This window comes from Cyclopterus lumpus, chromosome 9 (assembly GCF_009769545.1).
Source record: "Cyclopterus lumpus isolate fCycLum1 chromosome 9, fCycLum1.pri, whole genome shotgun sequence".
Classification (NCBI taxonomy): Eukaryota; Metazoa; Chordata; class Actinopteri; order Perciformes; family Cyclopteridae; genus Cyclopterus; species Cyclopterus lumpus.
The window spans coordinates 18,138,263-18,163,004 of NC_046974.1; the positions used below are offsets into that span (position 1 = coordinate 18,138,263).

The 24,742-nt window shown below is 42.1% G+C and overlaps 1 protein-coding gene across 2 annotated transcripts in view; it reads left to right on the forward strand.

The window, feature by feature from the left end:
• Positions 1 to 11,338: 11,338 nt before the first annotated feature.
• Positions 11,339 to 24,742, forward strand: part of wscd2 (WSC domain containing 2) — a 34,099-nt gene continuing 20,695 nt past the window's right edge. Inside the window, exon 1 of one of the 2 annotated variants that reach the window (XM_034542294.1) lies at positions 11,339 to 11,868. The gene's annotated coding sequence lies outside the window, so the exon portion shown is untranslated. Of the gene's footprint in view, positions 11,869 to 17,103; positions 17,144 to 24,742 lie in introns of those variants that run through there. The other variant, XM_034542296.1, reaches the window with a different exon arrangement.

Consider the following 24,742-nt stretch of genomic DNA (forward strand, 5'->3'; position numbering starts at 1 on the left):
CTACGCTTCATGTTGGAGCTGTTTCAGACCTCGTCCCACCTTTTCTAATTGTTCTGTGGTCCAGAAAATCCGCTGATCATCGCTGGTCCACATACATAAAGCATCATGAGTGTTACAACTGGGCTTGAAAGAAAAGAGGTCGACAAATTTGCACACTGCCTGTGAAGAAACGTGAATAGGCAAATATTTGTCTCCCTTGTGACAACTTAAGGTTTCTTTTACTCCCCCTCCCCTGCTGTTCCTCTGTTACTCCACACTCTTGTTTGTGATGTTTACTTATAGTGTACCGTGTGAAGGGAAGAGCATCCCATCTGTTTCAATTTGAGGGAGTGTGTGTGCGTGTGAAGATGATGAAGTAAAGGAAGCAGAGATCAAGGTGGATTTCATACTGCTGCTGGTCACATATTACTTCCAAAGAGGGGACTTTTCCCTTTTGATTAACATCTCCTCTCACATGGCTCCATCATGAGGATACGACTGCAGCCCTGGGCTCTTCGTCTGAGGATTCAACAGCAGCTTCTTTATGCTTTCGTCAAGCTTATTGAGATCATAAATATGCTTGTGAGGAGAAATAGAATGAGGAAGATGTAATGAAATTATTATAGCTGACGATTCTAGCTCATGTGATTCACCAGCTTTATGATGTCATGGGTCAAGACGGAGATCAGCTTTGTTTGAAAGCTAAATACGGAGAGCTTCCACAATGTTTTCTTCATGAACTAAAAAAGCCTAGATAACATTAATAACGGCACAAGACTGAAAGGCATTGAATCAAGCTTGAATAGAATTGTACTTCATTGATGTATTGAACAAGTATCTGTCTAGAATAGAAAAAAACATATTATAAGTACTGAATAACAGAGATAATGACAGATAAATAGTTTCACATACTGAAACATGCAACAAAGGTTGCAGTAATGTATACAAACATGTCAGTAGTGTCTCAAAAAACAAAACGGGCAACAGTACCAGAAGAGTATGCAGTATTTACCTGAGGAGAAATGCATTCAGTCAAGACGGCTTTGTCAGCTGTAACCACCTTAAGACATGAGGGCAGCCGGGAGCTAACCAGCAGGGCACGCTCACATGCACTCACATGCACTAATAGCACACGTGGTCGGCCCTTCTATGTCAACAAAGCAAGAAGAAACTTGGATAACAACACACACAGAGGGAGAGTGACATCATTCTCAGCTCAGGAATTACTTTATATCTTTACATAGATGATAGTTATTTGCTGCTTTATTAATATAGATACACATAGATGAATACATACGTATGTTAATGTAAATAAATATATACAATACTGCATAGAACTGTGAATCTGTTATCTTGATGCCAAGTTGAGCATCAGCTATATTTTTCAGACACATGAAACACAGTGAGGTCTATTTGTGGATTCGCTCCATGTTTTTGCGCAGTATTGTACTATTCCACTTCTCTGACGAATGCACTTATCTAGTTTCTTTGTGGCTGCTGACTTGCATGAAGCACATTTTCAGTCTGCAGGAACAAATCTCTGCGTCACTGCACCTGCAGTGGTCATTATAGTGTTGCTGTTTTTTGTGGTTTGTCTGATATGCATTTAGCGGCACAGGCTGCAGGCAGAACCAACATATCTGGGCAGTGTGTGTTGGCAGTTACTTGTAGTGAGGTGTTGCAATCAGCATAACAATGCATGCAAATCAAAGGTGCAAAGGTTTATATTTGCAAACAACGAGGGCATAAACTGCTGGTGGCTTGAACCCCTCTGCTTTTGAATTATTTCAACCTGTATCATATGCCTAGCCTGTTTAAAGGTTTACATTTAATGTATACATGATTTTTCTGAATAAGCATATTTGTTTATTTATGCTCTCCATTTCAACCCATTAAAATGCTAATGAGAGTATCTTGCTAACTATTCACATGCAGATAAGAGCTTTTGAGGCTCGGGGTGCTACAGTGTGTCTCTGCTGCATAGTTGCCTTTGTTTAATGAGGATTCTGTTTGTCTGTTTGGGATGTGCATACATAACAAGTCAGTCCCTAAATAGCGCTCACCTCCTGCTGGTGACGGCATTAGTTGACCTTTGTCATAGGTTTATGGAAATACACTGTTCTTTTGTAGGAACGTGTTAAACTAATTAGCAAGATTTCACTCAATTGTACGGTCGTGTTTTAGATATGAAATATTTGACGGGAATATATTTGGAACGATTGTTTTTACCACATCCTTTTAGTGTTAGTGTTATAGTTGGCTTATTATACATCTGACATAACAAAGTGTGTCGTCAAAAAGTCCCATGAGGTTGAGGCTGAATGTGACCGAGTCGTGTGCACATCTCACTGACTGTCTGCTCAGCCCAGAGCGAATAGCTCTCCCAGCTATTCGCTCTGGGCTGTGGAGTGCAGACAGTTGTGTTGCTCTGTACTGAATGTGGGAAAGGAACTTCCCGTGAAGAATTTCATTGGGATTTGGATGAGGCTGGAATAGATGTTGTAGGTGTATAAGAAAAGTATTTTAATCTCACAAAACGTGTGATGTTTTCTGTGTATCGTCACAAAAAATAGATTTTTTTTTTTTTGTGCTAGACTGCTTCCACCATGCTTTCCTAATGGGTTTGCACAGACATGTCAATATGTCTGGTTTGCTTTCTGGCTGGGAATTTAATTGGGCTCTGAGGTTGATGACGCTTCAACATTTGCACCCCTTTTGACTTGAAGATGGTGATGTGTGTGCCTTTATTCAATTTAGATGGATTTTTGTAAAACACAATCCCAATTCAATCCATCTTGTTCTTTCTCCTCTACAGTTTCTCCAAATATGCCATCTTGTTTCCATATAACGATTAACTCCCATTTGTTTTTCTTTTTCTTCCTAACAGACACGTTGTATCTTTCAAATAATTACATTACAGTTATTTTTCTCCCAGTCATAGATATGCTTGTGCTGGTCGACTAATATCAGTATAAGTGGATATCATACTTGTAACTGGGATTATGTTTTGCTTAATTCAAAAGAGATTAATTATCCTCCTAATTTGTGATGCACAAGGACCTCTAATCTCATACGAATACACTCAATTTGCTCCGCCTCCACTCATTGTGAACATGACTGTCATCTGCTACTGGTAATCTCCACTTTTGGAATCCATTGCTTATCCTCCCACGCCACAGGGTTTGTTAAGGCCCCATGCAGATGGCTGATCTGAATGGGTCGTTACAAATAAATTCTGCTTTATATTGTACTCTGAAGTTAGGTAACATCAAAAGTAATAAAGTAAGGCTCCAAGCCTTGACCCCTGGAGGACACCTCAAGAAACAAATCTAATTACAGAAGCCATGTGTTGAAGCTGATTTTTACATCATATTTCTTATATATAATATAATTATTCTTCAATCTGGATGACACCAGAAAAGTAAAGGGGTCAATATGCTTAAACAAGATATTAGTAGTGTACGGCTGCCATGATTAGTCGGCATTTCAAAAATCATCAACATCTTGTCTCAACAACATACAGAAAAACTGGTTCACGCGTTTGTTACTTCTAGACTGGATTACTGCAACTCCTTATTATCAGGCTGCTCTAATAAGTCTCTTAAGTCCCTCCAGTTAATCCAGGATGCTGCAGCTTGTGTACTCACACAAACTAAGAAAAGAGATCACATTACTCCTGTATGCTCTGCACTGGCTCCCTGTAAAATCAAGAATCACATTTAAAATTCTTCTCCTCACCTACAAAGCCTTGATTGGTGATGCACCATCATATCTTAAGGAGCTTGTAGTACCATATTGCCCCACTAGAGAGCTGTGCTCACTAAATGTGGGGCTACTTGTGGTTCCTAGAGTCCTAAAAAGTAGGATGGGAGCAAGAGCCTTCAGTTATCAAGCTCCTCTTTTATGGAACCAGCTTCCACTTTCAGTCCGGGAGGCAGACACAGTCACCTCATTCAAGAACAGACTTAAGACTTTCCTCTTTAATAGTGACTATAGTTAGGGCTGAATCAGGTTTGCCCTGGTCGAGCCCCTTGATATGCTGCTATAGGCTTATAGGCTGCTGGGGGATGTTTTAGGATACACTGAGCACCTATCTCCTCTTCTCTCTCTCCTTATGGATGAATTTACATCTCTCGATTGCACCTTATTAACTCTGCTTCCTCCCCGGAGTCGTTGTGACTTCACGTCTCATAGGGTCCATTGGACCTGGCGGCGTCTGATGCCTGGTGAGCCGGCCTCCTGCCTTGGCCTCTACTGATGCGGCCCGCCCCCCCCCCTCCTCTCTACCTCCTTCTGTTTCATGGATTGGAGTTCCATTCATACATTGTCATATTCATGTAATGTGTTTATGTAACTTTGTAAATGCTGTTCATTCTGTACACATGACATCTATTGCATCTGTCCATCCGGGGAGAGGGATCCTCCTCTGTTGCTCTCCTGAAGGTTTCTTCCCTTTTTTCCCTGTGAAAGGTTATTTTTGGGGAGTTTTTCCTGATCCGATGTGAGGCCCTGGGACAGGGATGTCGTATGTGTACAGATTGTAAAGCCCTCTGAGGCAAATTTGTAATTTATGATATTGGACTATACAAAATAAACTGAATTGAATTAATGGATGACGCTGAAAATGTATCAACATCAATATTTTAAATCGAATGGACACACTTGTCCTACACTCATAAGCCATAAAGATGTCTCCCTGCTTCCTTAGAAATGTCTTTGAAATAAGTGTTTGAATGGGGAAATGGCTCTCAGAGCACAACTTGAACCAACATTGCAACAGCTGTGCGGTTATGAACTTCTTTCTCAAGTTTCCCTTCTGAAACTCTAACAGAGTGCAGGGTTATCCCCATTTGTACAATTGTTTGTACAAACTTGTAGCCTACAGATCATAGGCGAACAGTGTGCTGTTAGTGGTATTGAAGAGTAACGTCACCATCTAAAAAGACCACGGTGACATCTGCAGTCACATTTACATACTGTTTAAAGTGCTGCAGCTGAGCAGCTAATTAGCCTTCAAAGTGAAAGAAAATGCCATGTTTTTTATGATTGCTTATTCAACAAGCTACGGGGCAGGACAAGACGTTCATGTTTCCAAGTTAGACATGAAGGAAGCCCTAGCAAGAAAGCTACTGTGGCTTCCTGCTCAATGTCTCTGGCTCTTGAGTTGTGTAACTGTTGTCTGGCTCATTCGACCGTCGGCTTTGCCCTTGATAGAAGGTCACTGCTTTGAGCAAGATTTGGTTGACTGTCACGAAATACGGTCTTAATATTCTATCAACTTAATGCATCATGAAAGCTAAAATATCAAATATACATGTTGTGGTTCACAGAGCAGACAGGTTTGCTGTAAAAGGCAACAAAAAAAAAAGCAATTTAATTTCAGATGGACTTTAAAATAGCCTACTAGTCAGAGATGTGCTTCACATGAACTGTGTCAAACCAACAGCAGTGTCGATTCCTGTCAACCTTTATTGATTTTGACTGCGGTAAAGTGACAGCATGGACACAAAAAACACAGAAGTCAACTTCCCTTCCCTTTTGAGGTCATCTGAATGTATCTTGTTTATGGCGACAGTGTCACTGAGACGAATTGCAACCTGAAGTGGGCCAACTCTCTTGGGCTCAGAATGGATGATGGTGACACAACGGAGCTGCCGTTTGACAGCTGCTTCGAAACCTAGACATTGTTTTCCATTCAGTCTCAATAAACAACAGACACCCATAGAAACTGTAATGTGAGCACTCAGAACAAAAACACTGATTGTTGCTACTCTTGCCATGTGTCTGAGCATGTCTGTGCGTAGGTGTGTGAATGACCGATGTATAATTATCAATAAGGGGCTGTTGTTCTGGGCCTGACTCAACAGTTTGACACCCTGCAATTTCCCAAAGAGACACAAACCCCAATTACCAGAATGAGTTTTGGTTACACAGCTTTTTAATAAACAAACAAACACCTCACTGAGCACATTAACAAAAAGAATCCTTCTCTGCAAAGTAGGTTAATGCACTGTTGGTCAGGGATTGGCAAATGTGTTAAAGTCAATAAATTGGTTTTGGATCGGGAAGCATCATCGCAATTACAGTCTTCATAACACATGAAGTCATTCCTATTTTCTAGACTCATAATTTTGTTGTCAGACAAGGATAATGTTGCTGCAGTGTTTCGTTATTAGTGATCACTTAGGTGACTTTGACACTATTAATTAACTTAAGAGAATAGTTTTAAAAGTCAGTAAGTTGCAAAGTATACCATCTTAGATTCATCTCAGATTTGCACAGAAAGTCAGTAAGCACCATATAAACTGTTTATTTGTATAGGCCAATAGGTAAATAGTTTAACATTGGATTTAATCCACATCAAACTGTTTTAAATGAATTACTAAAATACAAAAAGGCCAGTGATGGTGGCCTAAAAGCACTTAATTTAGCCCAACGGTGTACTGGGCAGCTTCAATGTGTGACTGTGAAGGTAAATGAAGGTGAAAAAAAAGCATGGGAATCCAAACATATTTGTAACATTTGAGTCTGTTTTTAAAACTGTTGTCCAGTTGTACAGCTGTAATGTTTCTAAAAGAGATAAACATAATATAATATCCCCTGCCAACTCTCTCTCTCTTGGTCACACACACACACACACACACACACACACACACACACACACACACACACACACACACACACACACACACACACACACACACCACAACTCTTGTTTGTCCGTGTCGTCACTTGTCATACAGACTGCAGTCATTAATAATACAAGACCAGAGTCAGTGCAGACAAAAGAGGGGAGGGGGAGCTTTGAGACAGATTTGAGGGACTGCAGCAGAGCCACTTGAAAGCATGTATCACATCTTAGTCATTCATCAATGTCTGCAGCTTTTCCTTAGTTGCGAATACTTTTGGTCTTTGAACAGAAAACAGCATCTTATCATACTGGTTGGGGAAAGTAGCTTAGATGGTATTAACGTCTGCATACCCTGCTTTTAAAAGAGAACATGAATGTAAAATTAGAGCCTTTAATAAAACAAGAAGATCTGTACCACAAATGTGATTGTGTTGAAGCAGAAGCACTGTGTGTCACACAGGAAGCGAGACCACAGATCAAAACATCTCAAACTATGTCAGACGGCTCTCAAAATATACGGCAGGCAGCAGAGTCAAAAGGATCAAATGAAACTCAGCAAAGAATCATTATTTTTTTATGGTGACTGAAAGATGTAGGTCTCCGGTAATACTACCCCCGGCTGCAGCAACGACATTGAGACGCTCCCTGAATAGCAATTACAGCGCTTGGCTGATTTCACAGCCTCGGTCTGACAAGCAGAACATTTTCTTTGGTGTGTAAAATCTACAGTAAAAAGTGATTTGTCCTTGATTGCTGGAGTGCTACTGCCTGGGATTTCAGTTGAATGCTTAGGATAATCTCATCATTAATTCATATTTCTAATTAATTCAGCGTGCCCTTTAAATAATGCAGGATCTATTTTTTTTTTTAGTAGATCCAGAGAGATTACTGAATTATTAATTCCAGCAGCCATCAGCAGGTTTAATAGAGGACTACTACCTCCTGCTACATCTGGTCCACCCCCTCAGACTTTATGAAAAAGCAGACCAGCGAGGACCTGTTTTCTCTTCCCCCTTGTCTACAATGTTTTCTGTATCCGAGGGCATTTCATCACCATTTATTATAAAACAACCAAATATGTCATGCTGCTGCCGCGTGTTGTCCCAGAGAGCCCTAATCAGTTTCTGTCAGTGCTGCATATGTTATATGAAGGTGAGATAAACAAACATGTTTCACAGGAAGGATAGTTCACATCCCTCTGAACAGAACATATACTCTCAATAAAAACAGTCACGATTTGGGATATGATCTCAATGCAACAAACACAAGGACTCTTGTTTGTGTTGGCGGAGCCTAAGCCCCAGTCTAGGTCCAGTTCAGGTTCCTCTGAAGGACACCGTTTTATTTTAGTGTTCATTTGTTTAAAGGTCAAATGGAGTGCACAGCAACTACACGTATCGATTGTGTTATTCCTGTGTCAAATCAATGAGAACTATTTCAGGAAGGAACTGTAAGTTTGCTCATCAGCTAAAAATTATTACAACTGAGCAGGAAAAACAAAATAGAGTGGAGTGTTGTCTTTCTTTTAAAATGCAATGCAAGAGGTTTCACTATTGATCCCATTGAGAATCCCTGATCGGTCCCATGGGTGCACGGACACCAGGCGGATCACAAAATCACTACGCAGATCGATAAACATCACCCATGATTGTCAGCTGGTTGACGTGAGAAAGTAGCAGTTAGATCACAGTGGAAAATGAAAAGAGGAAAACTAAATCAATTGTGTTTGTTGTTTGAGGCTAAATGGCTCAAACCATGTTTATACAGGCCTGCAAAGTGTTCGCTGAATAGTTATTTTAGACTGTGTGAGAAGAATTTACAATAACACTTCCTTTTGCAACCAGTGGAGTTGCCCACCTGCTTAACATCAGCATATAGCATCATCATTGTGCACATGTCAGCATGCTGATGTTAGCATTTAGCTCAAAGTATCACTTTGCCTAAGTACAGTGTTACAGAGCTGCTGGCATAGTTACACTCTTAACTGGTTCAACTAAAAATGTCAAACAATTGTTTCCAACTTCTTAAATCTGAGTGTGTTTTTCTCTGTTTTACATCATTCTACTGTAAATATTTAGGTTTTAAACTCTTGATTGGACAAAACTTATTTTTAAGATGTACTATAGTTGAAAGGGTAATTGATCAATTGAGGAAAAGTAGATCATGACAGTAAAAACAATTATGTTTATCTCAAGTGTAGTTGTGGTCAGAGGGGACATAGTTTAGATGTGGGAAACAGCTACCTCATCCTCACTCGTGTGCATGCTTGTGAAATGTTAATACCTCACCATGCATAACTGATATCAACGTTGCTCTCCGGATGATGAGTTAGCGTAACAGAGATGAAGGTTTATTGTTCCCGATGTGCTCGAGGCGTTTTGGTTTTTGTAAGGTGAGACTTTCCGGTATGAAACCTAAAACTGAATAATCATCAGTGACGATGAGGCACATGTTGACATCTGACAGCTAACCCCCGTCCGTACACAACAGCTTATCGTTCATTTTTTCAGCAACTTCCCAAACTGTAGCTCCAGTAGATTTCTCATTTGGCTACTAACGCCAGATCGGTCTCTTGGGTGAATCCTCCACAAACAGGTGATGTGTGGGATTATGCATTAAATGATCTTTATAAAAAGCAAAGCATGAGGATACGCGGGGTGCTGCACTGTATGTGCAAAACTGAAAGATGAAAAAATCTAACAGTATTTTTTCACAAGATATTTTTGGGGATTGTTTGCTATCTGTGCTCACACCCATTTGTCAGATGTGACATGAAACCCAGAAGCACCATTTAACTACATTCTGAAAATGAAAGAACATTTGTTCCCCTTTTCATACCACCACCTACATATCCCAATGGGAGAGCAGAGATTTTACACAATGAGCCCCATTATCGTCTGTTTACTTCTGTCCTCTGCATCTGACGGGCAGATAATCGAGTGGTGGTCATGCATAGGCCAACGCGCAAAACACACAATGGAGCAACTGCTGTCTTGTGATGCAGATGGATGAGGGTTAGCTGGCCTGGAGTTGTTATCTCTTGCACCATATGATGTACTCCCCACTCCTGACCTATAACAATGCATGCATGTGTGTTTATTTCCTTGAAAAAACAACAACATAAAGACATAACATAAAATAGGAGTGATGATGTGCCTCTATCTGCAACACTGGTGTGCAGTTTAGTTTCAGTTTCAGGATTCTGTGGTTTTGCCGCTGTCCCGTCCTGTCTGCCTGATTCAGCGTGAGTAATATCACTGCTGCACACTAGTGATTTCAACAGTGTTCCTCTAAGTTGGAGTCCATTGCTGAGTCAACATGTAGAGGAGAATAATTGTAGGTGACAGCGCTACGGGGGACTGACAGCACAGACAGCAACCAACCCATGAATTGATGCTGCTGAAATATGCAGAGTCATCCTCTGTTGTGTCAGCACACTATCTCTGAAGACCAGCGTTAAGCTTGTAATAACCGAGTGGCTATTCAGACTGCAGGTGACGGAGCTAGAAGGGACTAAGGCTACCTCACAGGTGAGACAAACCCACACTACTCTCTCATTATAACCTCATCTTTTTGTAAGAGACATTTTCCCTAAAAAACACCAGCCAGGTGCATTGGAGGCTTTAACCTCCCTGTACATTATCTATTCTGCTTGTATGTGAATGTCTATTTGTGTACATGTGTAATGCAGTTGCTCCAAGCCATTGATTTAACAGCCGAGATTGTCAGGCACAGAACGATAAAACTGATTGAAGCACACAGTTTACACACAAGGAGATTTGCAGTTAAACCAAATGGATGATCACCCTGAACTGCGTGCAGCAGGAAAACCCACAGCGGCTGAACATCTGGAGGTGGGTTTGAGAGGGGTGAAGCAGAAATCAGGATTAACTGTCACTCAAAATGCACAGCAAGCAAAAAAAGAACGCTCTCAGAGTTAATAAAATGTGACAGTGGTGTGGTATACCCATCCCAGTTTGGCTCAGAGAGAGGCAGATGGGGGTGAGTTTTTGCGAATGTATATTAACTTCAGTGAAATGCTTTTTCACAGATCTGTGGGGGAATCTATGGGTGCCATTAACACACACCTCTCACACAGTGAGCAGTAGTTTAGCAGTAGCAGGATTTGGTTGTCCAATGGACAGGGGCGAACATCTGAATGGCACCAGCTGCAGAACGTTTTCTACCATGTAGGCAGCATGTGTGGCATTTTCTCTCCTAGAAGGGCACTTTTTTGGGGGGCCGCATGTTTCAGGGATTTTTAGGTAAGGGCCCTCAAAAGAGGAATATGAAAAGACAGAAACAAAATCCTATACATGCACAAGTCTAAAGTAGATTGTCCCGTTTTGGCTTAACAAGTGCTGCTAGTTCACTGACAGCATGTCTCTTTTCCATAACCAGGGTCAAACTGCACTCTAAACTAACCCTGCCTACTACTGCTATTAATACCACTATTATTGCAATATATTGCAATCAGCAGGTTGCAGAGAGCCATATTCATTGCGCCGATACTTCATATTGATTCAACTTTCCTTTTCAAATCAACAGTATTTGAATGCTTTAGAAACATGTTGTGATAACATAGTTGTACTTTAACAAGATTCCTGAAAGCTGAACAGCATGGTGCCAATCGAATCGGGCAAAATGCACGAAACTAACCTCCATCTGATCCTCACACCAAAGCCAACTCGAATCGCCCTGTTAGCGTCAAACCTCGTGTGCGCTGCGCCTCTGGGTGCGCTGCTGTGTCTCTTTAAGTACAGCAGGCAGTGCTGTTGGTCCGTGTGGGAGCGCAGGACGCACGGTGCGGCGCGGCGTCAAACAGCCTCTCTTCACATCGGACAGTCGACAGAGAAGACAGGTCGGCCGTCCGCCTGCATCAATCACATTTCAACGTGGGGCCAGCTGACCGCGGCCAGTGACACGGGAAGTGGACCAGGTCTCCTCGTGGGCTGATGTGGACCGCTGATCCTCCATGGCCATTTGCGTTGCTCCCTCCTTCTCCGACTGAAAGATAGCAGCGTGTAGCGGTTTATCTGCGGTACCGTACACTGAACAGCACCGAGTGCTACACGAGCTAAGGAGATTGGCAAACCAACGTGAGTGATCTGCAGATGAAAGCCCAGGACAAGCAGGGGACCAGAGCGCAGATGTGTCTGAATTACCGTGAAGATGAACCATCATGTCAGAGTCGGTGAGATCCTCAGCTGAGTTGCATCAAACCATCTGCTGAAGCCTCCCCTTGACTGGTGCTTAAGGTAAGGGGAAGTCACATTCAATTTGATGACGACCTAGAACTATTTAGTGAAACTGAGTCCTGTACAATATGTGCAGAGGTTGGTTTTATTTGTGGTGTTACAGAAGTCTGAATATCTGCATCACTGGAATGATAACTGCTGGTTTACATCCTGGAGGTACAATCCCAGAAATGTTGTCCACTGTATTTGAATGTTGACTGGCATTTTAATACAGAATTGTCGGGAAAGCCTGAACAGTAGCAGCAGTTGGCTTTGTCTATTGAAAGGCCATATGCTTTGAATATAATGACCCTCAGGTGATACACACACCTAAGGGATAGAGATGGTGGCCTACACAGGAACATCTAAATGTGTTATTCTATTTATTGGTCTAGTTCGCTAATCCAGTTGAGAGGTTTGTCTTGATATTTCGCTGATATTTGCATGCTGCTGCGTGACAGCCGTGAAGGTGTCCCTGCTCTCTACCCATACATTTGCATGTTCAGTCAGCAGTAAAAATGCATTAGTCTCCAACCAGGTGCATGGTTGGTCGGTGGCCCACAGTCTGAACAACTTCCTCCTTTCCTTGCTGACTTGCATTAGAGCACTTTTGCTAATTTTTAACCAGACCTGCAAATCATGTACAGGCAGAACCAAGCCTGTATATCCACCTTGCATTTGTTTCTATAGTTAACTCATTTGTATTTTTCTCGATTTTTAATGTTATCGTGAGTACAGAACCTCAATTTGTTTCTGCTCATTTATTAATGTTTGCAACAAGAGTTCAGTTCTGTCCGACTGTGTTTGTCTTTTGTCAATTGTCTCTGCTTCCAGCTTTTTAGATGCATATGAATCAAGAGAGCAAATGACGGTTGCAATATTTATCCTCAGCTGTGCAAGCTTTTTACTTTAAGGGTAACTCTTGATTTTAGGGCAATTATGCTATTTTTGTAGCTTCCTCTTCCTTTCCGATAACCTCGGTGTACTATAGATCACTGTATCGAACAAGCCACCCAGTGTAAAGTGGAAGAAGAAGAAGAAGAAGAACATAATGGTTGTTAAGATTGATCACTCTGCTGTTAAAATCAATTCATGTGCAGCACTATCTGCTCATGCTGCTGCTATTTCAGCACTTGGCATGACAGTAAATAAAAAGCAGAGAGCACGACAGACCTCTTGTTATGGCAGAGTTAGCACTCGGTTCACAGACCAAGCAGAACTGATCAATATCATGAACTTCACTGTGAAATAGAAATCAGAGCTCTAATTCTAATTTAAGCTCTCTATCACATCACATAATGTGGTTTCAGCTGCACATTGCAGACATTCGTGGACGCTCATTTAACAAATAAAATCCCAAGGATTTTTATTGTTGCTAACAGCGGCTGAGCTGTCCCGGGAGCACAGTCCTCCCCGAGGTGAACAGACGTCAGTGGAATATTACAACAACTGAGAAATATATTTGTACATATGAGAGGGTTCTGTTCCCACTTCTGCTATTGCTTTAGAGAACAATCGGGGTCAGAAGTCGCAGCACTGGAATTTGACTGTCAATCTGATTTATTACACCGAAAAGATTTACCGGTAAATTTAATATTATATTTTAGAAAGTGGCTCAGATATGAAGTGTCTTTTGTAATGGCGGGGTGGCACCATGAAAAGGCCTTCAGAGCTTATCTCGTCATCCTCTTGGCGACCTTTCAGGGAGGAGTCATGGATCATAGCCAATGGCCTGCAGGCTTTGACGATCGCCATAGGAACTTACAGTTTGCATGCTTGTGCTAGCCAACATTACAGTGAAGTACCACTGGTGCAGTGAGAGCTGTGTGTAGGTTGAGCGGTGTTCTTGCTCCGGATATATCACCATCAAGAAAGGATGTCAAGACCCTCATTAGAGCACCTACAAAAATAGCTTGGTGTTAAACACTCTGCTGTCTTCGCCAAAGACGTGCTGAACATTTCAGACTGTTTTTAGTGTCTGACGTTCAAAAGCAGAATAGTCGCTTCACACTCAGTGGCTTCAACTTCTAGTTTTATTGGTGTAAACCCAAAGGGTGTGCTCTCATTTATTATGGCTTGAAATAACTAATTTTCCTTGAAAGAAAAGATGATTTTTGAAAGAGGATAATCTTTAAAACTGTGATACGGTCACACAGATCCGAGGAGTGGGTCAGCCTCGTTGCATGCGCATCTCAGCCAGATTTCCAGCTTATAGGAGGATTATTCACAGCACCTCTTCCGGAAGACGAAGACGTATCCAGATAATCATTGCCCAGACAGGTGGTTAGGAAATACTGGGTAGGAGACAGAACCAAAACCTAACCTTTAATGGAGGTCTGTGGGTTTTGTTGACAGATATCAACTTACATTGCTCACACTCAGACTCAAACCTAGAATTCAGACACAACACAGCCAACAAAATATTAAAGTCCATCGACAGTATAAACCAAATGTCACGTATTAAGCTTTGTTTTACACAAATTATTCCATGACTGAAGCAAACCTAAATAGCCAATTATTGTTTTGAATTCCGACCTGCTGCCGACTTTTCTCTCAGACAGAGACAGGCACCCTGCTGAGGACATGACTGTTGTTTAATCCAACCAAGGCTAATGTAAAGCCTTAAATGGTGTGTGTGTGTGTGTGTGTGTGTGTGTGTGTGTGTGTGTGTGCACATGTGTGTGTTGTTGTTGTGGTGCAGTCCCCAGTTTGACAACTACTATCAGTCCACATATGTATTACACAACAACTTGGACCAAACAGCAGCATGTTTGTTTTTAAAGTTACATTATTCACAGTAAAATAATTACATTTAGAAAAACCTCTCTTCTTCCAAGACTTTGTCCCCAAACATGGATTATCACAACATTTGCTTGTTCTCCTGGAGGTCAGATGAGGCATTAACTCCGGCTCCTCTCAGTCTGAACCAAACTCAAGACTGACTCACAGCTGTGTGAACGTCCATCACTAAACGGCTCAGAGGAGGCAGCAGGCTTGAAGAGCGATGACGGGGGAGGAGAGTGTGAAAACATTGGAGACATTGGAGAAAAGAAAGATAACGAGCAGGTGACGAGGAGAAAACAGTGAATATAAAATCCACATTCTCTGTGGTTCCACGGCCGACCTTGAGATAGTGCCAGTCGTCGAGATTAGCACATCACCGCTGTAATTGCTCACCCTGAATACCTTTCTTCAACTTGATCCCCACCTCACAAAAAGGCTTTTGTGGGCGTTAAAGTGCTGGGCTCTGTTTTCTTTACCTGCTGCACAAACAGAGCTGTGACCTGGCAGTCACAGTGCTGCCAGTGTGTTAATCTGTGAGCTGGAACTCAAACTGAAGCACCATTTATACTCCTAAAAGAGTGCCCACATTAATGATTTATATATTCTAATAGGTCAAAGAAAACTGAATAAAGATTACAAATAATTGTAAGGATTTGGGCTATGCATGCACAATTTAACAGCAAACACTTAGAGAAGTCTTTTTAAAGCACCATTAGGTCGATTAAGTAGATATGATATGCAGTGAGCGGCCTTGTGGTGTTTTCTCAGCTTTCAGAACATCACCTCAAGCAATGTTAGTCCGTGAAAACACATCTATCCAAATCCACACTGCACTGTGAAGATTTAGACAGGCTTTTTGCTTAAAAGAGGATGTCAGGAGATTTTGATAAGCCCTGTCCTAACAATACTGCAGTACAGCAGCAGGAGCCCCGATGTGATAAAGAGTCAGAAGGGGTGGAGGCCCCTCTGGGTCTGTCAGCTGTGCAGTCAGTGTCAGCAGCGGCTTCAGATCTCCATTCAGTGCGCCCTGACCTAATTGGGCTCTCACACTTGCTCGAGAAATTTGTCAGGTTTCTGTGAAATGAAGTACTCAAATCAAGATGTGCATCCCTCTATTCCACCGCTGTGATTATCATGGGATAACAGCTAACTCAAGCTTTTTAACAGATAAACTACTTTTGTGGTCCTTCTCTGTGGAGTTTGCATGTTCTCCCCGTGGCAGCGTGGGTTCCCTCCGGGTTCTCCGGCTTCCTCCCACAGTCCAAAGACATGCAGCTCAGGTTAATTGGACTCTAAATTGCCCGTAGGTGTGAATGTGAGCGTGAATGGTTGTGTGTCTCTATATACTGTATGTGCCCTGTGATAAGCTGGCGACCTGTCCAGGTGAACCCCGCCTTCGCCCAATGTCAGCTGGGATCGGCTCCAGCTCCCCGTGACCCTGAATAGGATAAGCGGTTTGTAATAATGGAATGGATCTACTTTTGCTTATTTATTTAAGTCATTAAAGTGCAAACAGCAGCCACGTTCTCATGATAGTTTTGTGCTCAGTATTTGCATCCTGTGGGATTTCATGTGAAGGATGTGCAACAGTAACCAAGCATCATCTATTTATACACACTTTAAGTAAGGGCTTATTATTCTTACACTCAGCTTTACATTTGGTTCCATTAATTTCCAGCAGCAACCAGGATGAGTGCCTAAGTCTATCCCCTTATCAGCTACTTTTCTGATCTGGTGGTAAGCAGAGCGCACACTCGAGCTCCTCTGCGGCGCTAATATCCTCCATCTGTCAGAGGAGCTGCCCAGGTTGGCCGTGATGTCAGGAACTATCACATGCAGTAAATGAAGTACGCCTGGTCAGCAACAAGCCTGGTTGCCACGCCTTGTCAACCCTCATCACCTCTGCTCTCTCTGGGTGACTGTGCAGATGTCTTTCCCGGGTTGCTTGAGGGTGGGATGACTCAGCTGCAGCTCAGCGCCTCACTGACTCCCTGTTCAGCCCTCTCCTCAGTCACCCGCAGCAACTTGATCGCGGTCTGGCAGAGCCGTTAGACTGAGGCCACAACACAGGCAGCATCGTTTGCTTTGTTAGACCCTCGAATGTCGTAGTTCCCAACCGTGTTTTTGTCTGACGCACCACCGCAGCACTATGAGAAGGGCTCAAGCACCTCTCATACAATTCATGAGCTTGTTCAAGAATAATTCACAACAAATGAGAGGCTGCTGTGAATCTGTACTAGAACTGTTGATGATTATGCTCCCTCTCTCCTTTATCAGTTCTTCCTATCGAGTTTGTGTTCATACCACTTCCATTTTTACACACATTCCTATCATTTCTGCTTTTTTCCGTCAGTGCGTGATGCTCAGGTGTTACAACTGACTACTTGGAGACAGGATTGTCATGTCAGCCAGTCGCAGCTGCAAGGTTCCTGCTGATTGTGACAACAACTATACCACAATTCATCATAAGAGGAGCAAGACGCTGTATTTTGTGTTAAATTAAGCATACATGGTGAGTTTATTCACTTACCATTACTGTGATCTATCCACACAGATAGTTTCAGTTTTATCTGCTGAAGTTTTGAGATATCTGTCTCTGAAATTTCTGCCTCCACTCCCATGTAATTGAGGTGTGGGAAATTTTGTTTGTGGTGCTCAGAGAATTGAACAAATTCTTTCCATAAATGTCTCAGTTACTGAGGATAATCCACAGACCTCACTGAGAAGCATTTTCTTTGGAACTGCTTTCCACTGAAGAAAGAGCCCCTTTAAGGATGAAAGCCAAAACCTGAACACATACAACCAACTATCTGCATGGCAAGATGCCTCTATGGAAGAGGGAAAATAGGCTTTTTGGACACGAGTGAACCACTGTTACCTTTTATGTCGGTAAAAGCAACCACATTCATGTTAGACTTTGGGTTAGAGTTTGGGTATTCTTTTATAAAAATAAGTGAGCATCCCGCTGTCGCTCTGTAATTTCAGATATTTCTGTTTCTGTATCACGCACACACGCACACAGAGCTGTAAACACTCTTTAAACCGTAACAGTCTTTCCTACGTTGCTTCAGAGATGTTGTCCATGTTGCATCAGGGCAACGCTGCAACACAGCTGCATGCTCGTCATATTTTATTAATCTTAGGAGAAGCAGCAGCACTGAGGCTCGCTTCTTCTTGCAAGCCCAAAGCAGGCATCTGCCAGAGCCTGAATCCCCAGACATTTCTGCCCATTTTCTACTTCTATACACACACACACACACACACACACACACATATATATTAAATATAGGCACATTTAAAGCCTTTCCATCATTGCAGAAGTTACCCTCCATGTGGTAACTGGTGACAACAGTTTCACATTCTTATAATGATGAGTAGAAAGTATTACAGAACAACGTGTTTATCTGAAACCCTGCAGTGAGTTCATTATCAACAAAAGTATTCATAATGTCTACTGATAAAGTATGTTTTCCTTCAGCTAGGTCCGACACATTGTTCGGCTGTCTTATAAATACACATATTGTATACACATGCATTCATAGCCTCGATTGTAGAGAATCAAGTTGCAATCGTGCAAACGTTTGTACTCATGTAGAGCTGATGGGACCAACAATGAGGACGTAATGACAACTTGTCAACAAAAACAACAGTTGATTAAAAATAGGACATGAGCAACAAGGCATCTAATGATGTTCCAATTTAATTGAGGAAACGTTGGCAGCAGGCCTCTGGTGCTGCTCGACCTTTTCAGGCTGATTTGCGTGACACTGATGAGACCCATGGTTCAGTACACACTTTGCAAGACGTGCATATGAGCACCCTTGTACATACACAGGCCATGTTCTTCAGATGAATGCATCCAGACCAGTGCACGCAGCTTGCTGCCCTGCGTGACTGTGCACATTGAAGAGCTCATCAAAAACTGCTAAATAGTTTTCATCCAACAACAGTCAGAGTGACAAAGGAGCTGACTGCTCTCATGCCATCCTTTCATTCTCCTTTTAATAAAAGGAAAATAAAGTATGTGAAAGGCTCTTTTTCTATAAAGTTCTCTACTTTCCTCCACTGTCTCATCTTCCTTCCTTTCACTTAGTGTTAGACTTTGCATAACTCCACAAGCCTGGGCATCGAACACTTCTGATTCTGCTGTGGGTTGTATGTGTAGGTGGCGAAAGCACTATAGACTGCATACTAATAGCTGGAGTATATTTTTAGAAAGAAAACAAGATTTGTGTCATTACTTAAAGCATGTGTTTTTGCTGCATTATAATCTCTTCTGTTGAGAGAGGCAGCCTGTATACCTCTTGCTTTTTTTGTGGTTGATTTCTCCTAATACAACTTTCAACTATCGCATTAAAATCCCGTGAGAAAATACTCTAAGAATATTGCTTATTTAATTAAAACAGATGCACTTCACATTTGCCTTAAGCGTTTATAAAACATAATGTACTTTCTCTATTCTTGTTGTTCTGAGTTTGTATTCATGGTTTAATGCACTTATTGTAAGTCACTTTGGATAAAAGCGTCAGCTAAATGACATGTAATGTAATGTAATGTAATATGCTTTTGTCATTTGGAGTCCAGTGCAGTGTAAGTCAGTGGTGGAACTGTACCTGCAAATACAATATGATGCATGTTTAGAGATTAAAAAATCAAACTACAGAGCATCTTGTGATGGGGTCACACCAGCCGCGACACCAAACCGTGCCTGCCCCCTTACTTCCACCCATCCTGAACCCAGACTTCATTTTGACCTGAACTACCTGGAGAGTTTTGTGTCTTTCACGGTTTCAACACTATCTCAAAACAATTACAGCCACTCCTTGGCTCTGGGTGTTATCCTAGAAAGCAACTGGAGCAACTCTTAGTCCAGTAGTGTTATTTTGAATCAAAATTAAATCAGTTCTCTCTTTCAGCAACACTGAGGCAATTATTCATGCCCTTGTATCCTCCCGCCGCGATTACTGTAATGCTTTGTTCACTTGCCCAAACAAAAAACAAACAAACAAACAAACAGAGCAGCTCCAAATTGTTTAAAATCCTGCAGCTACACTATTGACCAAACTGAAGTGATTCTCACACATCACCAGATTCCAGTCTCTTTTTAAAGGCCAGTTTAAAGCGCTTTTATCACATCTGAGGCTCTGAGCGATCTGGCACCTGAGCTCCTCACACCGTTCTGTCCAAACTGGCCCCTCAGGTCTGCTTTGTGCGTATGGCTTTAAAAGTGCACTATAAATAACATTATTTTTATTATTATTATTATCTCTTCTGTTCACAGACAGAACTATGAACAACAGCCTTTGTGTTAGTTTGCGGTGCAGTAAGCGTCTCCAGGACCACCTTTTGTCCCAATGACACACTCAAGACTCACAATGTGAAAACAATACCAGCATCGCTGTAACGAGGGACGCTGTTGTTAAAGTATATTGTGTGTGTGTATGTATATGTGTGTGTGTGTGTGTGTGTGTGTGTGTATATGTATGTATGTATGTATATATATATATATATATGTATACATATGTGTGTATATGTATATATATATATATGTATATATATATATATATATATATATATATATATATATATATATATATATATATATATATATATATATATATATATATATATATATATCTGCTATTTGTGTGAAATTACAGGGCACTAGGACAACTCCTTTCTCTTTGAAGACCATGAAAAGTAGATTTTATTTTCACACAAAAGTCACATACAGTGTCAAGGGGATACGTTTGATTACATTTCCGCTTTACAAAACACTTGGCTGTTTTCCTGTATACCTCCTGTGCTTCCTGCTGGGACCGCAACATGTTTCAGGATCTTGTTTTGTCTGAAGTGATCCCAGGATGTGATGCTCTTGTGGGCAGGATCAGCCCTGTATTCCAGACAACATATTTAGTGGCTTCTCTAATCCTCTTATTTACCTCTCAAGTATAGACTTTGGCCTTTTGCCTTTTAAATTAATTGGAATTGAGCTTACAAAATGCAAGGAATCAACAAGGCAGTTGCAATGATTTGTATAGTTGGAAATGGATCCAGCTTTGTAGTTTGTCCGTGTGGTTTTCTAAAAGGAAAGAGGACTGAAGCAAAGGGGAAGTGAGATTTTGTCAATACTGATAACTTCAAATGAAACCAGCCTCCCCCTGGCACCATCTAATTTCTGTCTCCAGTGCTTCTGAAGCACACACATACTGCATTAGTTTGTGCTTTTGGCAAAGTCATTTTTACCTGAAAAATGTTCTTTTCATCTCCCTCTCAGAGTTGGCTTCAGAACAACAGTGTGGAGGACTCTGCTTCTTGCTTAGGGACACTTCAGCAGAGTGTGAGCTCGTTGACACTGGAGCTTGACTGTCGGGGGTCTGTCTCCCCTCTCACTGCACCGCTGAGCACTCAGCTCTGTTTTCATGCTCTACTCTGTGAAGAAGAAGCTGTGTGATACCGAAGGACAGTTGTGTCAACATCTTCTTCTGTGAAGAAGTAACCCCAACAACGGGATTATTATACCTCCTGTAGGATAATGCTGTATTCATCTTGGTAACATCTTTTTTTTGTGGCAGCAGGATTTAAAGCTGCACTAATCAATATTTTATCTCACCAATGGCTCAAATATCCATGTGTAATGTGAGAGGGGTCGCTACTAATGATGAACGATGAATTGGGACCAGCTGGTGAACATAGTGGAGCATTTATTAGCTAGAAAGTCAGATCGTTGTGTCAAGAGTTTGTGGAGACCAAAACAAATTTGAATGAATATGAGTGAATATTGGATTCATGTACACCAGCTGACCAGAAACACAACTCCAAATGAATGCTCATGTTGCATTGTGTATGCTGGATGTGTCGATAATCAACTGTTTTCTAACAAGTCTGCCAAACCAACTTAAAAGACTAATTGTTTCCACTGACCTCAAATCCGTTAATGGCGGGTTTTCTTTTTATACTTTCTTTGAGATGACATGAGGAGATCAATATCAATCTCATATCTGTGCGTGAAGTACAGTCAGGACGTGGTTAGCTGAGCCAGCGTAAAGACAGCTAGCCTGGCTCTCTCCCATGTTCAGAATGACTCCTAAACCAAAACCTCAAACATTTACTTACCATTGACATGACAGCTTGAAGATATGGTTTTTTTCTGGCCTCTTTCTTAACAGAGCAGGTGTTCAAGCTCAGAAGTAGTAAATACTGAGTCACGATTATGTTAAACATATTTAATAGGTAGTTGTTCCAAATATAGCTGAGCCAAACACCCACTCTTTTCCCACTGTCCCACATGGAAAAAGAAAGTGCCCAATTCTCAGTTAATGAATAACTGTATTTCTTAGCTGCATGTTTGATTGCCTTTAACTTCATGATGTGATGTTGAAAATTGCCCAAAGTCCCATTCAGAGGCATCCCCCCCCCCCCCCCCCCCCGCCCCCCCAACAATCCCCTCGTAAGTCTATTCAAGCAGAGAAGACTGAGATTTGCAGCAGAACTGAGCCGGGAGAATTCACTTCTAATTAAAGCAGAGAGATCGTCTGTGCTTAGTGAAGGTGGAAGAAGAAAGGGGAAAAGCTCTTTGAAAAAACTGAGCTGCAGATATCCTGTAAGGCTGTGAATAAAGAGCTTTGTTAAAGTTGGATAGTGGAAGACATCATTTGATCTCACATTGACAGCGCCTCCCCACTGCAGAATAATTACTTCTTTTATGACGCCATTAGAGAGGACCGATTTAAGTGATTGTTTTTCAAATGTCCACCCGTGTGGCCAACTGGGATCCGGCAGCATACTGAGGGTGGGTCTGAAACTCACGCAACAGCAATCTGAGTTCGCTCTCCTTTCCTGTCTTTCTTTCCCTCAAATTTACAAACAGACCAAACAACTCTACAAGTAGAATAATAACTTCTAATCCTGATTTTGTGCAAATGGCTTGTTCAGTTTTTGTCTTTCTGCTCATTCCTATAATTGAACTCTGCTGCTTTGTGTCCACAATCACAATGGAGCTAAAATTTCCTTCAGCACCATTTTCTCATGTACTGGTGGAAATGATGATCACCAGTCACTCGGTTGCAATGCCGCAGCTTAACACTACTGTGCACCAGTCAAAGAACAGGATTACATTATTTTTAGACCCTTTAATTTACCTCTTCTCTTTCAGAATAAAAGGTCACTACTGAGCTTAATGGACCATTGAGTATCATCAGGATTACAAAGAGCTTTTTCCCTGCCATCATGGGCTTATTTTTTAAGCTTCATAGGGTCTACTTAAAAACCATAACTGTGATTGGTCTGTTCCACCACGACAATGCCAAATGTACTTGTATTTCTAATTACCTCCGGACTTTGGGTGAGCGTAACAAATGGGCCTAAATGCAGCATTGATTTCATTACAGCAATAGCTCTTTTCAGTAGGTGCAAATTTTGCAAAAATAAAAACAAGAAACGCAAACCTATAGTCTACAACACAAATTGCAGTTATGTCACACATGATCTGTCGGTGTAAGTTGATCATTTTCTAAATAATTATTCACTATATATATATTGTTACCACCTAGCTCACGGCTAGTAACAAAAAGGGAGGCCACACATTGATCTCACAAAACGCAACCCGTTTATTGCCACAACAACCCAAAAAGCTCCAAGCAGCACAGGACAAGGCTGGTGCAGCAGGCCCTGCTGAGTGGTAGCATCATGGAGAGCAAGCAAGACACGCCCCTTGGTGCCGCCTTTTATGCCCTCTCGGAGCTCCTCCCACCAGGAAGCCTTGTTAGGCCGGGGACCCAGCTGCAGAGTGAGAGAGTCGTCACACCCCACCCCTTAAGACTGTGGTCCTCCCTGCAGGCGGCCCCAAGCAGCCATTCGGAAACCTCCCCGCCGCACTTCGGTACCTAAGTGAGAGAAAAGAAAACCGGAACCGACTGGAAGAGACACTGCAGAGAGTAACCAAACACAAGTTAACTTAAACAGTCACAGCCCGGGACCATCTCATTCGCCCGGTACAGCCGCTGCTTAAAACCATTTACATGATCAATTACGTTTGTTGGGGCCTGACCAGCTTGCCAGTCCCTGTGTAAGGAAGCTAGGGGGCCCCGCACCGTGTGACCAAAGACCAAGTCATTGGGACTAAAACCCAAGCTCTCGAGACAACTCCCTGGCTGCCAACAACAGCCAAGGTAACCCCTCCTCCCAGTCACGGTCCAACTCTGTGCAATATGCCCGGAGGAGAGATTTCAACGTCTGGTGACATCTTTCTAGAGCCCCTTGGCGCTGGGGATGGTAGGCGCTGGACTGACTGTTTAATATTTAACCGTTTTAACACCTCTGCGAACAACTTTGAACTGAAGTTAGACCCCTGATCAGATTGAATTATTTTTGGGATGCCAAAAATAGATATAAACCGAGTCAGCGCCTTTACAACAGACTTAGTGGTAATGTTTCTAAGAGGATATGCAGCTGGATAGCGTGTAGCCTGACACATCACCGTGAATAATAAGTTACTACCAGCTTTAGAGCGTGGCAAGGGACCAACACAGTCAATGATCAGATGTTCAAAGGGCTGGTCAGCAACTGGAATGGGATACAAAGGACCAGGCCCGATCTTCTTATTTGGTTTTCCCGTCAGCTGACAAACTTGGCAAGTTTGAATGAAAACAGAAATGTCTCTTTTCATAAGAGGCCAGTAAAAGTGTCGCTTCACCCTATCATAGGTTTTCCTTATCCCCAAATGACCTGCAACACCATCATGAGCAGTCTGCAGCACAGCAAGTCTCACACTAGAGGGCAGAACAATTTGTAAGGTCTCTTCCCCCATAAAACACTCTCTGAGGAACCCATTTCCTCACCAACAGGCCATCTTGTAGAAAATAACCAAGGGCTGCACTCTCCACCTCATCATCCTGGAGAACCTGCTGGTACAGAGCCTGGAGTGTGGGGTCCTGTTTTTGTTCTTTGAGAAGTTCACTGCAAGAGACACACTGGAAACAGACATTCCTTTAATTTCTGAACCCCCAATGCTCGACTCACCCCTGGTCCGGCTCATAGCACGTGTCACAGCACAGGTAGAATGTACTCCAGAAGGCGCCGTGGAATCCTCGGACTCTACCTGGGGGGGTAG